The following is a 14,916-nucleotide window of genomic DNA, read 5'->3' on the forward strand; positions in this document are numbered from 1 at the left end:
CGCCGCGTCCCTGCTTGGGGGAGGAGGTTGGACAGCCGCCCTACCGGTCTTTGAATTTTGCCGCGAAAAGCGCGCGTGGCGGCCCCCGGCTCCGCCCCCCGCAGGACGCGGCGCCGCGTCACCCTGGTAACCGCCTCTCAGCCGCCGTTGATTGGGCTGGGCCGCGGGGGGCGGGCGGGGGACGAGACGCTGGGGCTGCAGCCGGCGCTCGCGCCTGTCAGTCGGGCCGGAGCGGAGCAGCGGGCAGGACTGCTGGGCCGGGCGCTCCGCGGAGAGGCTGCGCGCGCCGGCCGGGGGAGGTGGACAACTGGGCCCGCCGCCTGTGGGACGCGGCGCGCGGCACCCGGGCCTGAGACGAGGCGAGGCGCCGGCGCGCGCCAGGCGGCGCGAGGCTGCGGCCCCGGGAGCCCCCGCGCGCCGCCCGGGGCCATGGGCGCGTGAGAGCCCAGCGCGCGCGGCCCCTGCTGCGGCTCGCGAGCTCGCACACCCGGTGCACAGTCCTCCGAGCCGTCCCCGTGTCCGCCCTGGGCTACTGGGATCGGCTGTTTCTCAGCGCCGAGGCCCCCGAGGCTGCATCCGAGCTTGCGTCGCCCGCTGCCGCCGCCGCTGCTCGCCGGCTTCCCCTCCCCCAACACCCGGGGCTCAGTGCAGGAGGAGGAGGGGCCGGTGCATTCTCGCCGCTGCTCTTTGCAACCTGCGGGGGCCGGTGTATGTCCGGCGAGGAGCAGGGGCCGCTGCGGGTGCGTGCAACCCCCGGAGGAGACAGTTCCCCCACCTCGGGGCGAACAGGGGGCTGCAAGCCGCGGGCGGGCGGGCTAGCGAGAGGAAGCAACAAAGAGAGGCTGCAGCTGGGGCTGGCGAAAGGGGCCGCGGCCGCCGGGCTTCCAGCGCGGGCGGAGAGGGCGCCCTGGGAGCGGCGCGGGCCGAGCTGCAGCCTTGAGCGGGGCCCCGAGGGGAGGCGCAGCGCCGCCCGCCGGACGCGGCGATTACCGGCCCGGGCGAGGATGCGTCGCCTGAGCGCCCGCACGGCCCCCGTCCGGGGCGGGCGTGACCCCCGCTGAGCGGAGCCCCCCTCCCCCCACCCGACTTCGGACGGCGCGGGCCGGCGCCCGGATATCCCTCACCGACAGCGCCCCTTCCCACCCGGAGAGAGGCATCGGCCCCCAAGGGGGGCTTCCTCAGGCAGCCTCTGCCACTCCTGCATGGCTGCGACCCACCGAGCGGAGCGTCGTGGTAGCTGAGACCTGGTGCCCTTCGACGGCCTGGCTGATCCGGTGAGTTGTGCAGGGCGGGGTTCTGCGCTGGAGCTGGGGGCATCCTCTGGCGTCCGGGCAGCCGGGATTGGACAGAAGGGGTCCTAGGCTGTTGGGGGTCCTGAAGCAGCGATAACCCTTGCCTGCCCCGTTTCTCCCTCCGAACACAATTTGTTCAGACCGGCCAGCCGACGGGAGTGGAGGTTGGGGGCCCGTTCGGATTCCGCGGGGCCCTGGGCGGGTTGGTTGCCAGAGAGGAAAGGTCACCCCACCCGTAAAGCTAACAAAGATAGCGGCTCTGTCATCCGAAAATTCCCCGGGAACTCCAGTGTCTTGGAAGGGCGGGGGGGTGGGGGGGGCACCCCGGATGGGAAAACGTTGAGGGTCTCCCGAGCAGCCTCTGAGATCTTCAAGGCAAATCACCTCAGGGGGGGGTTGGGGGTTCCAGAAACGCAGGTGGCTACGTTTGAGGCTTGTGCCCCATGGGGCTAGACCTTAGCAGAGCCCTCGTTCAAATCACGTTCCCACAACTCGCAGGGACGGTAGGTTCCCCAGTAGGGGCACGACATGACGTGACGTCAAGTCTCAGTTTCTGATGTCACCGGGGTTGCCGTGGCAACACCACTTGCCTTGACCCAAGGCCAGAGGGGCCAGGGTCGTGGTAACCAGGGGATGCCTTTGCGTAATGGAGGGGTGAAGGTAGACTCCCCCCACCCCCATCATTGCAGTCCTCTGACCTAAATCCTTAGCGCCCCATGAGGTGGGGGAAGGAGGCAGTGCCAGCTGTCCCTGTTGATGCTCCTCCCCCCAAGGACAGGTGTTCAGAGCTTTGCCCATGTAGCCTGGCAGTGCCTGGGGGCTCAGGCCTCCCAGACAGAGCAACTTTCTGTTTTGAAAAGAGATGCTGTAGAAGAGACCTCCCTGAACCCCACCGTGTACCCACCCGGCAGGCTGAAGTTCCCAGGTTCCCCAGAGAGGTGTGGGTCTCCGGCCCTCCAACAGGCTACTTCTGCTCGGGAAAATGTGGGTGCCCCTCCCCGAGCCAGGGAAGGTGCAGAGGAGCTGCTGCCTGCTGCACCCTCTAGTCCAGGGGCTCCTCATGCTGTTCTATCCCAAGGTGAGGGGCCTTGGCCAACCTGGAACTCCTGACTGCCCCTTGCTCCTTCTGGTATTTGAGAGGATTTCAACAAGCGTATTGTGAGGCTGCTTAAGTGAATGGCGGGCAAGTGAGGCCCATCAGTACCAAGGTCTGAATAAACTGTGTCTCTGCCAGGGCACCCCCCAACCAACACACACCCCAGTACTGGCCCTGTTCCCTGCAAAGCCCAGAGAACCCCCAGCCAGCATCCTGCTGCTGGTTCTGGGATTCGTCTAGGTCCCTTCCAGCAATTACTGCCAGTGTCGGATGCTGGTGAAACTGCTGTGATCACATTTCTAGGAAAAGGTTCGAAAACTGTGTCATTGCTTCAGCAGCGTGGGGCGGGGTAAGAGCAGAGAAAGTGTGTGTTCGGGTCATTAGGAGAAGCCAGGCCGCAGTCTCCGCAGTGAGCATTTTCCCTGCTCTTCTACCAGGCTCTCTAGCTAGATTAACAGGTCAATAAATATCGGTGGAGCTGCTTTTGGGGGCTTGGCAGGGAGATGGTATTTCCAGCTGAAATGGTGTCGTTAAACACACAAGCTTCCAAGGACAGAGGAGCAACAGCAGATTGGGGGAGAGCCGGGAGAGGTGGGCAGAAGGGCTGTTTGCGCTGCCTCTCGAAGCTTCCCAGTTTAGAAACAAACTCGGAGTGCGCGCCAGAGATTCACAAACACAGGCAGTTGGAGGCCCTCCGCCGAGTATTTACACTTCCACAGCCAAGGCAGAGGGAAAGGCTGTCAGAATTGGGCAATTCCTTCTGTTCCCTTCCCTCATCTCCCTGGGCTTGGCAATCAGTGTGCCAGACGATGAGCAGGAGGGAGTGCCAGCTTTCTCAGCATCTCCCTATATGCCAGGCGTTTTACACGATCTCAGTTACTCCTTGGAGCGGCTCATATGCTGTGGCCCATTTTATAGATAAATAAACTGAGGCTTAAACAGAGGAAGTGATGGGCTACAGGTGATCAGCCAGGCAGCTGCAGAGGTTCGGCCCTGAATTGCCCTCCTGGCTCTGGAGTCTTTGGGTCTTACCACCTCCTCCCATGGGGCTGGGGGACACCCCTACTTATTAGACAGGGGTCCCTGCAGGCATCAGAGGCTATCAGCCATGGAGGGGGAGTCTGGCCCCACCAAGATGCTTTGTCCACACTGAAAGGCAGATTTGAATCCTCTTTTCCTATGACCTACAGGTCAGCATTGAGCAGAGTAACAACTTCCGCCAGGCCTTGTGGTCCGTCTGCTTCCCTCACCCCCAGGACTCCTTTCTCCAGCACTAGGGGAAGGAAGGTGTGGCTTGAAACTCACTCCTTGTCATCTGCCTTTCTGGACTTGCTTGGAGGGAGGTGGTGAGGCTGCCCCTGGCCACCCCAGGGACCTTCTTGGGATGTAGATGGGGCAAGGGCAAACTTTAGCAGATGAGGTTCCTAACCCAGCCTGAGGGTCAGGAAGCCCTAGAGGAGAGGTGCCACGTGAGTCACGAAGAGGACAAATAGGAATGTGCCAGACAGGAGTGAGAAGACTGTTCTGGGTGGCAGGAGTGGCCCCAGAGCAGCCAGTGATGTGTGTGGGCCCTCATGCCTGTTGGGGAAAGAGGCAGCCATGGGTGCTGTGTCCTGGAGCCTCAGGTGGATGGGGAAGGTTTAAGCAGGGCAGAGGATCCAGTGATCTCCCTTGACAAGGACAGTAACCCCGGACATCCCTTCCCGTAAGCGTGGAAGAGGTCACCTCAGTTCTGGGAGCAGTCTCCTCTCTGAAGGTTGGCCCTACCCCCACCCCCACTAATCCTTCTCACTTGTCTAATTCCTGTAAGCCGTCCATCCCTTGTCCCTTCTGAGCCTTAGGGCTGCTCTGGACTAAACCAGAACTGGGCTGGGCTGCTGAACCCCCTTGATGAGAAACTTGAGGCGCCCTGGTGATGGGCAGTGGCTCCTGATTAGGTGCCAGGCTCTGGCATGGGTTGGGCCTGGATCGTACTCTCAGCCCACCGCTTGCAGGCTGTGTGACCTCGGGTGAGTACCTTTGCCTCTCTGAGCCTCAGTTTACTCATCTGTGAGAGGGAGCGACCATAGCACTCACTGCGCAGGGTCTGGTGAGGATTCAGGGAGGGCCTAGCACAGCACTCAGTATACAGTAAGCACTCAATAAACACAAGTTGTCATGGCTACTGTTAACCTCCTCCTCAGAAGGGAGGCTTGAATGACTCAGTCCCTTGGAGCCAAGGGTTGAAGACCCCATTTGCAGGGAGAGGCCGCAACCCTACCAGCTGCCTCTGCCAGGGGCTTCTCTGTCCCCTGAAGCCCCCACCCATCCACCCGGTGAGCACTCGTGGCTCCTTTCTGAGCTTCTGCGGGGGCTGGGACTTGGCCGGGGGTCCCTCCCCAACCTCCCTCCGGCCCCCTCTGCCTTTCCATCCCTCACAAACCGGAGGAAGCCAGCGAAGCAGCTCATATTCATGAACCGTAATTCAATCAGGCCGCGATTCCTCTGGGCTCGGGGCGGGGGTGAGAACGAGGAGGCGCTCACAAAAGGGCCGCTTTATTACCTCCCGCGGGCCGGGAATTGCTGCTCTCCCCCAGCAGCGGCCGGAGCCGCCTTTATTGTGTTAACCCATTTGCGTGTCAAGAGCTATTGTGCGCTTTCTCTGCCTGTGCGTTGCGGGCCGCGGGAGGAGGGCTGCGGTGCCGGCCGGTCACCTCCGCGGGCGCCGCCCGCCGCCCTGATTGGTTGCTAAGTGATTTGCATCCAAGGTAATCACTTTTATCTCAGAAGGATGTCGACTATAATTATAAGCTACTGACATCTTTTGAAATCTGCCTAATGACTATTTTAGTCTGCACGGGCTGGGTGTGGGGAGGGGGATTCTGGAGAGGGTGGAGGCTGGGAAGAGGGATGGATTCCTTCCACCTGGACCCCTGATTGCTTAGTTGAGAAATATCTGAGTACCTACTGCATGCGTCAAACAAAAGATGGGGTCTCTGTGATGGGGGGCTTGCATTCCTGTGGGCAGAGTTAGTGCCACTTCAGAGTTAGGGAAATGGAGGCCCTGGGAAAGGGGCGACCTGCCCAGACCACACAGCCAATATGCAACCACCATCTGGGTCTCTCTGACCCCAAACTCATGCCCTGGCCACTCCAGTGGCCACAGTCAGGAATCATGTAATCATGCCTGGATACGGGTCACCAGTCTAGTACCTTCTAGAGTCTACATCCTGACCCTAAGAAATGCACGTGCTGGTACCATCCCCATTTTGCAGAGAAGTAGGGGCCCAGAGAAGGTATTATACTTTGCTGCCCTAGGTCACATAGCCAGGGAGTGGCAGAAGTATGAGGTTCCGTGGCAGCCAGAGATGGGAAGGCAGAGGCAGGGTTCCAGCTTCCCTCCTCTTCCCACCCCCTCGTGGTTCCATTCGGTAAGGCCAGGCATTAGGTAAAGACTGAGCGAGGACACTCTGTCGCCCCCGTCCCAGTGGCTAAGTTATAAGGAATCAGACGGCCCACAGCCTCTAGAGGGAATAAGATGAGTCTGCAGTTAACTTGAATTCTAGACAGGGCCACAGCAGGGCTGGAGGAGGGAAAACCTGCAGCTGGTCCTGAAGGGCTTCCTGACAAAGGGGGCTGTGCTGTGTGCCTTGAGGACTGAGTGGCTCTGCCTAGCATTCAGTAAATGGGGGTGTCTCCGGCAGATGGAGTTTGGAGACCCAGGAGCATGAGCAGGAATGGCAGGGGGAGCTTATGAGATGGTGGAGGTGAAAGGGAGATCAACTAGGAGGGTGTGCAGGGGCATTGGGTGCTGAGCTAAGGGTGCCGTGAGGCCCAGAGGAAGAGGGAGGCCAGTGAAGGCATCTGAGAGGCAGGGGCCAGTTAAGATCCCGGTGCCTTAGAGGCCAGCAGAGAGCTTGGGAGTTGCAGACGTGGGCTGAAACCCAGTGAGAAAGAGCTCCTGCACTCCCACTGGCTGTGTCCTCAGAGAAATCATTTTACCCCTCTGGGCCTCAGTTTCCTCTTTTGTTCAGGAGAGTCACAACAGCTTTCTCATGGGCTTGTGGGCGGGGTGAGCTTGCATGTGCAGAGTGCTTGCCGGGGTTTAGCTGAGCCCCTCAGAGCTGGGTGGGCTGGGCTTGAGTACAGGCCGGGGCCAGTCCTGGCCCCACAGCAAGCCAGCGTCCCAGCCACAGCAGCTGTTTGGGGCCCTGGGAGCCTCTGCTATTGTGCACAGGGCACAGGGGACAAAGGCCTGGGAGGTCAGGGGGTGAGGCTGAGACTGGCTGTGAACAGGCTCCCGGGGACGGGGACTTAATGACGCAGAACTTAATGACCCAGAGTCTGTGGGGAGGGGGGCCTCCCTTGGAGGAGGAGGGAGGTCCAGCCACCAGCTGTCTCCTCCAGGATTCGCTGCCAGGGCACGGGCAGCTGCCTCACAGAGTCCAGGCCTGAGCTTGGCACTGGGGGAGGCAGAGGTGGCAGGGCCTCCCGGCATGAAGTCCCCAGGCCTGAATGCAGGGCTTGGCCCTGCCCCTCGACATCTGTAGATCTCCGTCTCTTCATCTGTGATGGGCCAAGGGACCACCTTAGAGGGCAGCTGTGAGACTTGGCAGTAACTGATAGCCAATGGGCAGTAAACAGGAACTGCTATTTTTGCTCTTTATCCATCCGTTCATTCAGAGAGCTTCACTGCTCCGGGCCAGGCTCCCTGCCAGGTGCTGGGGACATGAAGATGAACAAGCTCCAGTTGCCCTGAAAGGTGGCGTGTACCGAGGGAGAGGCCTCGAGCACACTAGCTCAGCCACCCAACAAGTGCATGCGGGTTAATCGCCACAATGGAGGAATTCACAGTGTGTGGGCACTGTGCCAGGGGCAGGGGGGCACAGCAGTGAACAAGCCAGACGTGGGCCCTGCCCCGGGCCACCTCCAGTCTCTTAAAGGAAATCAGAGGTGGAAACAATTACTTCTGGCTGGAGTAGCCAGGGAGGGCTCCCTGGAGGAGGTAGCACTTGTAATTGAACACTTTCGCCTATTATGAGATTCACAGGACACTGGTATCTGCTGCGTGCCAGACTGAGCTTCGTGCTTTGGCATTTTGTTCTCTCATTTAATCCTCATATCCCTCTCTGAAAGGTGTTTTTATCCCTGTCATGTGAATGAAGAAACTTAGCCTTGACGATGTAAAGCAGCAGCCCTGGGCCACACGGCAGGCCCACAGAACCCCCTTCATTATCCACACAAGCTTTTGCCTCTTCACTGCCTGTAAGGGTACTGGGCATGGTAGGATCCTTGAGCAGGGGCTGAGGGGACCCTGTTCTGGGCCAGCTGTCTCCTTTATGAGCTTCATAACCTTCAGCAGGTCACCTTCCCCCACCCCTCCCAACCCAGACTCAGCCGCGTCCTTCATAAATGTCAAGGATGGCAAATCTGTGGCAGGCCTGGCTTGCCTTACACCGCTGTGCCCTTGGCAGACATTGCCAATCAATTGCTGCCCTCTTCCCCTGCTGAGTTCTTCCCCTGACCTTGGGTTCCTTCCAGGGCTCTGGGCAGGCAGCGCCAATCAATCAGCAGGGCCTGTGAGCTGAAACCAGTTGCCTGCCTGGCCTCAATGAGCTCAGGGTGCCTCTGGTCCATCTCCATGTGGCTCAGAGGACCAGGGGGACAGCGAGGGATTCTGGGGGATCTCTGTGTATTCAGGTTGTTCTTAAGCCACAAGAGCCTTTTAGGTGGGAGGGTCTGTTACCCTCTTCTAACTCCCACTTGTGTTCATCCGTGCAGATTCTGAGCGCTGACAGTCTGGATGATGATAACAGCATGTATTGAGTTCCTCCTGAGAGCTAGGTCCTTCCTGGGCACTCTCGCGTTCATCATTCTGCAGAACACCTGCAGCAAGCCTCCCTGCATCTCCAGGGAAAATTCTTAACCCATTTTAGAGATGAGGGAACTGAGGCTTGGCTCAGCTAAGCAGAGTAGGGTCATACACTTGTTGGGTGGTCGAGCTGACATTCAGACACAGGTGTCAAAGTTCACAGCCTGGGATAGGACTATGGGTGGCAGGCAGACAGGGAAGCCCTCCCAGAAAAGATGTCATTTATTTGCAGGCTTTAAAGGCTGGTGGGCTTCTGACAGGCAGAGCCAGAAAGGGTGAACTTCAGGGCGGAGGGAACAGCGTGAGAGGCAGCTCAGAGGCAGACAGGAGAGTGTTTACTAAGCGAGCAGTGTGTAGCCAGATGTGGCCACAATGTGGAGAGAGGACTGTGGAAGGAGCCAGGGCTGGCCTTGATGTTTGGACTTTGCCTTCCCATAATAGGGAGCTCTGGCAGCTCTTTGAGCAGAGTAACAGTGAGGTCCCATGTAAGAGTACTTATTCAACAGCTCTGTGAACCCCGGGTGAGGTTGCTTGGGGGGGCTACCTTCAGTCTACTAGAAGCGTTGGCCTAGAACAGTGCCTGGTGCACAGTAGGTAGGCATCCAAGAAGTATTGATTGAATGAATGAATGAATTAATGAAAACTCCACGGACTGAAATGCTCCTGACCTCTCCAGGGGCCCAGCTGCAAGGTGGGGAGAGACCAGAGTCCCTCTCTCTAGGCGGAGTTGAACACCAGGCCTGGCAGTGAGGGGCAGAAGAGGGGGCCAGGCAGGTACCTGGGACAGGGCTTCCCTTTCACCACTCCCCTACCCTGCTGCCTGTCCCCAGGACCCCTCCTAGACCTTCCTGCTGGGCTGTCTGCACTTTTCGAGCCATGCCTGGCGGGCAGTGTGGGCCCAGCGCTTGGGGGGATGAAAGATGAAGGTTCGTGACCATTTTTTAACTCAATAAAGGGAGAGACAAGCTGCAGGCTGCAGGCCGGAGATATAATTAGTTCACAGCAGTGGCGCTTTCTTGATTTAGCTTCTGAGAGAACAAGACAAGGATGTTATACCCAATTAGCAGTAACATCCAGTCGGAGCCTCAATAGGTGAGATAACAAGCTATTTTTATGACTTTTCTTTCCCAGCTTGGAGGGAGCGGGGGAAGGGGGTATCAGGGCCTTATTTCTTTTCATCAGGGAACAATTATTAGCAATCTCAGGATTTCCCAAAGCCAAATGATGCATTTGTTAAGCCAAACATGCAAGCGTCCCAGGGTAGCAGCAGGGGTGGCAAGCTGGCATTTTGAGCCCAGGGTGGGTGGGAGGAGTGCAGTCCCCTAGCCTCCATTCTGGAAACCCTCTGAAAAGGTTCCCAAATGCAGACAGCCCATTGGTTGGGCAGGAGAAGCGCAGGCCCTTGAGATATTCTCAGTACCTGCCTTGATTTCCCTACCTGCTTTCAAAGGGACATAAGGAGGCCAGGTCAGTTTCCCTGGGGATGAGGAAGGAGCCAGTTTTGGCCCTTGGCAGCCCTTCTTGGCACCACTGTAGATTCTTTCTGCCAACTAGGCCAGAGGTTCTGGCACCTCAGTCTTGAACCTGCCATTGCACTTTGCCCACCAAACCCCCATTATGGCTTGCCCCACCCAGCCACCCTCCTTATGTCCTGGGTCCCAGGCCCAGTCCCTGGTGGGGGCATACTGGTGATTAGCTCCTTTCTCTCCACCATCATTACCCCTGCAGTCAGGGCACCCAGCACTGGCCAAGTCCCTACTGGGCAGGGAAGCCCTGCCAAGCCCCACCCCAGCTGCCTGGCTGTGCTCCCACTCCTGGCGAAGGCTGGGGGATGCCCGGAGAGGGAGCTGGCAGGGCTGCCGTGACGCCCCATCGGCCCGGGCCCCAAGCCCAGGGCAGGGTCCTGGGCCTCTGCCCCTCCTGCTGAATTCTTGCCCCGCCCTATCCCGCGTCCTGTCTTCCTGTCAGTGTGGAGCTCCCCACTCCGGGTTCAGACAACTGACAAATCCAGCCATGCAAAGTGGGAGTTTAATTGCAAACAGTTTTTATGGATCATGGGCCCATCTGTGCCACCATATGCAAAAGAGAAAAAAAAAATCCCCCTTTTTTTTCTCCCCACCCCACAAACTAACTCCAAAAGAAACAATTGCCAAGGTTTTTCTGGCTGGAACCAAGCACAGAGCTGTGACCCATCCCCAGGGGCTTCCTGCAGGGTGGTCCTGGCAAGGCCAGATAGGGCAGAGATGAGAGGATCCCAGGGGACCCACCCAGAAGTTGAGATCTGACTGCAGAGAGGCTGGGACAGCCTCAGCAAACTGCTGGCAGCTCCTGAACCCACTGAGATCTCTCACAGCTCTGGGCCTTGGCACGTGCCGTGCCACGGTTCAAGTACCAGGTCCTGGCCTTTTCCAGCTACCTGGCTGACGCTGTATGCATGGCCTGTGAGACAGGGCTTGGTGTGCAATGGGCACTGCACAATGTTCATGGAAACGTGTGAAAGAACCATGTCACGGGACCCCAAGGACGAGGCGCCTCCTGTCCCCTTTCTACCCAAGAAACGCAACTCCAGGAGGATGGGGCTGACCAGGCCTCACAGACTCCCTTCTTCCCAGAGGTGCCTCTTGCCCTGGTAGTGCAGGGCTCTGCAGCCTGGCTCTGCAGATGAATGCCACCCAAGATGGAAAGGACACTGGGCGCCAGCAGCCCGCCTCCCGAGGCCCTCAGATGAGGCTTCCCCCAGGGCCTGTGTGAGCTTCTGAGAGGACTCACCTGAAGCAACCTGCCAGGGTTCGATTCCTATGCCACCCCGTCCCAGCTGGGTCACTTCAGACTGTTGGTCTTCCTTCTCTGTGCCTCAGTTTCTCCCTCTGTAAAATGGGGGTGCTGGATGTAAAGTGCTTCTCTGCTTGTCATCTGTCTTCCCTTATGAGGTGGGGGTAGGGATCCTTTGCTTTGCACACTAATGTCTTCCCAAGTTTCTAATCGGGACACCCAATGTTGAATGAATGAATGAACGAGTGAGTGAAGGAATGCATGAGGGAGGTATTTGGAGGACTTTCCAGAGAGAAAACGAGACACAGACACTTGGCTTGCCAGGAATTCAGGATTTGTATTCCCTTTCTCGTTGGCATCCGGAAACCACCCTGCGATCTGTGGGAATGATGAACTCCATTCTACAGGTGAGGGAAACTGAGGCTCGGAGAGATTGAGGGACTCTCCCAAGGCAGCTGAAAAGAGGCCAGAGCTGGGACTGGAACCCTGGGCTGAGCAACTCCAGCTGGCCAAGTCCCTGCCCCTCAGGTGAGGAGAGTCTGGCCCAGAGCTGGGAAAGAGCTTAGCTGAGGTTACACAGCAAGAAAATAGCAGCCAGCATTTGTGGGGCACTTCCTACCCCCATTTTACAGATGAGGAAACCGAGGTACTCCAGCCTTAGAGCCAGGCCAGCCAAGTCCTGCTTGCTCTTTCCTCCTCTCCCTCTCCCTCCCCTGGGTCTGCACCCTGTGGGTTCCCCATGTGCCTTACCAACTGTGTGTGCCGGCAGCCAGGCCCGGAGCGGGGGTTCCAGTGCCCAAGGCTGGGCACCTTGCACAGCCCTCTTGCAGCAGGTAGCAGGGGAAAGTGGGACCCAGGAAACATCCCCCTTTCCTGGGACCTAGGTGAGACCAGGCCAGGCACCAGGCAGCCCATTCCCCGCCTGTAGTGATCACCAGCTCCCATTGTAATCATTAAAACTATTAGAAGGAAATGTTCGCTTGAAGCAAATGTCAGGCGCCGAGTTGTGCTTTGTAAACGCTCACAATTAATGCCAATCAGGCCCGGAAAAAAGCCGGCCCGGAATCCTGTCTGTTTCGTCTCATTTGTCAGCTGGTGCTGCTCCATGTTGCACATTTTCATACAATTGCTATAAACATAAAAGGGAAACTCCACAGTGTTCCCGGGCGCCCGGATGGTGCGCGCCGGCTTAATTACTTGGTATTCTGCTGTTCACTTGGCCGCCCTGAGCTGGTGGGAGGGAGAAAGGGGGACTTTGTATGGCAGGGCAAGGGTTCCTGGGGGTCAGCCAGGGAGATGGGTCAGGCTGCTGGCCTGGGCCTCCTGCCCCGTCCTCTGCAGGCCGCGTGACCCACAAGCTGAGCTGGGAAACAAGAAAAAATTGCTTAAAAAAAAAAAAAAGTTGGCAAAACCTTCAAGCAGAAAAGGGGTTCAGGGTCCACCAGACTTGGTTTCAAATCCCTATTCCTTCTCCTAGAATGATTCATCAGGTTTATGGTCCACCTCCTGCTTGCCAAGCACGGGGCCTCAGTTTTTCTCATCTGTGAGTTGAGGGTGACAGCCCAGCGGTCAGGATTTCAAGACTGCTGGGGCCTGGGGGCATCATGGTTTGGTTTTGTTTTCCCATTTGGTTGCTGCGCAGACCCTGTGAGGTTGAGCTGCTTAGCAGAGGGTGAGGCCAGAGTCCTACAGCAGGAAGTGGTGGAACCAGGATTTGGCCCCAAATCACTGACTATGGAGCCTGTAACTGTTGTACCATCCTCCCGCACCCACCCCGGGCAGCCACGGGGCTGAGAAAAGATGTAATGTCTACAGGTCCCAGCACACAGTAGGTGTTTGGTAAACAGTGGCTGATGTCTGCCCACTGCCTGGAGATGGGTCAGGAGCAGCGGGGGGCTCAGGCCTGGCCTGATGGTCAGAATCAACAGATGTAGACCTTGCTGGGTGGAGGGTGAGAATGGAGTGGTCTAGAAGCAGGTGCCGTTCCCCCTTCCCTCAGGACCTGGGTCCTCTTGGCTTCCAGGGCAGGACTGAGGAGGGAGATGCTGAGAACATGCCTGGCCAGGCCCCAGGGGACTCCCTCCCACCCCCATCTACTCTTGCCTTGCACCTGGCTCTGAGGTGCTGGGTGTGGTTGCGCACCAGGCCCCATGTTGTCTCACGAGACCTCTGACAGACCAGAAAGTTGGGTGTGCAATCATGATGGTCTCCATTGTACAGATGAGGAAGCAGAGGTCCAGGCTAACCCAAGGTGACTGGGCTGGGAGGTGGGGATGCTGGAGACAGCTCCTGCCCAGTTTCCTCGATCCCAAGTCTCTTGTGCCTCCTTAGCCCCCTCCCTGTACAGACTGTATGCGGCCCTGCCACACCTTCCATGCCCTCCTCAGGGCCCTTTGAACTCTCCAACTCTGTGGTCAGGGTCTTCTGAGGCCAGGCTGGGACACACCGGCCTTTGTGTGAGCTTGAGCCGGGCCGGGCGGCCAGCAGAGTGGGGAGAGGGCGGTGCAGCCTGGCCGGCCAGGGACAAATGCTCAGAGTGGGAATAGAGGCCCCTTTGTATGCCTCTCGGAGGGGGAGGGGGTGCTGCCAGCTGCCACCCCGTGTGACTGTGGAGGCCTGAGCCCTCCACAGAGGTTTGGCCGACACCTCCAGGGGACCGGCCAGGGAGCCTGTCATCATCAGCTCTGCCTCCTCCTCTCACTATTTTGTGTCTTCCTCTTGTTTCCTGGGGGTCCTTGGCTGCTAGAGGAGCCACAGGCAGCCATTAACATGGATTGCTGTGGGCCTGCTGTGTGCCAGCCCTGAGCCTGGCGCTCCACCCACCCTTCACACAAGGGGCAGTAGTCTCATGTTTTAGAGGAAGACACTGAGGTTCAGGAAGGACAGGTGACTGGCCATGCTGGCACGTGGTCATGGGGTGGGGGTGTGGCCGACTCCAAAGCTTTCTCTGTCTGTGGAGTTGCCCTTTGTGTCATGCCCCGGGGGTCCAGGTTTGCAACTCAGGGTGCTCATTCCCCAGGGTGGGCTGGGGGAAGAGCAGAGATAGGTGCTGGGGACAGGGCCTCCAGGTTACCCCACCACCAAAGTCTTGGGCAGAAGCCAGCAGGAAGTCTTCAGGTGTCTCTGTCCCCTGGGTGGACACTGAGTGTCCGTCCCGTCCCTCAATCGTGACCGGACTCTGGGCTGGTGGCTGCAGGGCGTTCATGAACAAGCCCAGGGCCCTGTTGAGGGCTACCATCCTGTTCAACCTGCTCCGAGCCTCGATCTCCTTAACTGGGAAATGGAAATGAAAGAGAACCCGCGCGAGGGGCACTGGGGGATGTAGTGCCAGGACCTAGGTAAAGTGCTAAGCTTGGTACCTGAGCACACTCGGCCCGCACACGCGTAGGCTGGGGTTTCCCAGCATTCCTGCTGCCTCCTGGGATGGGGAGAATATGAGCTACAGCAGTGGGTGGGTGGTGGGTGTTGAAGTCCCTCTCAGGAGCATAAGCATGCACCAGGGACTGTCCCACTGGGTCCCTGCCACAGCCCACTTTACATGTAAACAATGTGAGGATCAGAGCTAAGGTGACTCATCAGGGATCCCAGGGTCCCAAAGAGACAACACGGGGATTGTGGCTTCTGGTGAGGCCCAGCCCTTAGTCTCTTCCTAATCCCCACTTAGCCTAGTTGGTAGCAGTCCACTGTAGACACGGAGTCCCTTTTATATGAACCCAGCCCTGTGGGAGAGCAGAGCCACACAGGATGAAGGCCACTTGGCCTCCTGCAGCATATTCCAGCCACCTGGGATGAGCTTGCACCTGCCAGGCGGTGCCTTCCTCTGTGCCTGTGCTCAGGCTGGGGCATCTGCCAGGTGTACCCTCACCGTCCCTTGCCCCAGCACACACACATTCATGTACCCACAT

General features: G+C 58.4%; 1 protein-coding gene across 1 annotated transcript in view; it reads left to right on the top strand.

Moving 5' to 3' along the window:
- Window positions 1-219: 219 nt before the first annotated feature.
- FAM222A (family with sequence similarity 222 member A) overlaps window positions 220-14,916 on the top strand; it is a 56,282-nt gene continuing 41,585 nt past the window's right edge. The window contains exon 1 of the mRNA XM_003907131.5: window positions 220-1,274. The gene's annotated coding sequence lies outside the window, so the exon portion shown is untranslated. The remainder of the gene's footprint in view (window positions 1,275-14,916) is intronic.

Source organism: Papio anubis, chromosome 9, assembly GCF_008728515.1.
Source record: "Papio anubis isolate 15944 chromosome 9, Panubis1.0, whole genome shotgun sequence".
NCBI lineage: Eukaryota > Metazoa > Chordata > Mammalia > Primates > Cercopithecidae > Papio > Papio anubis.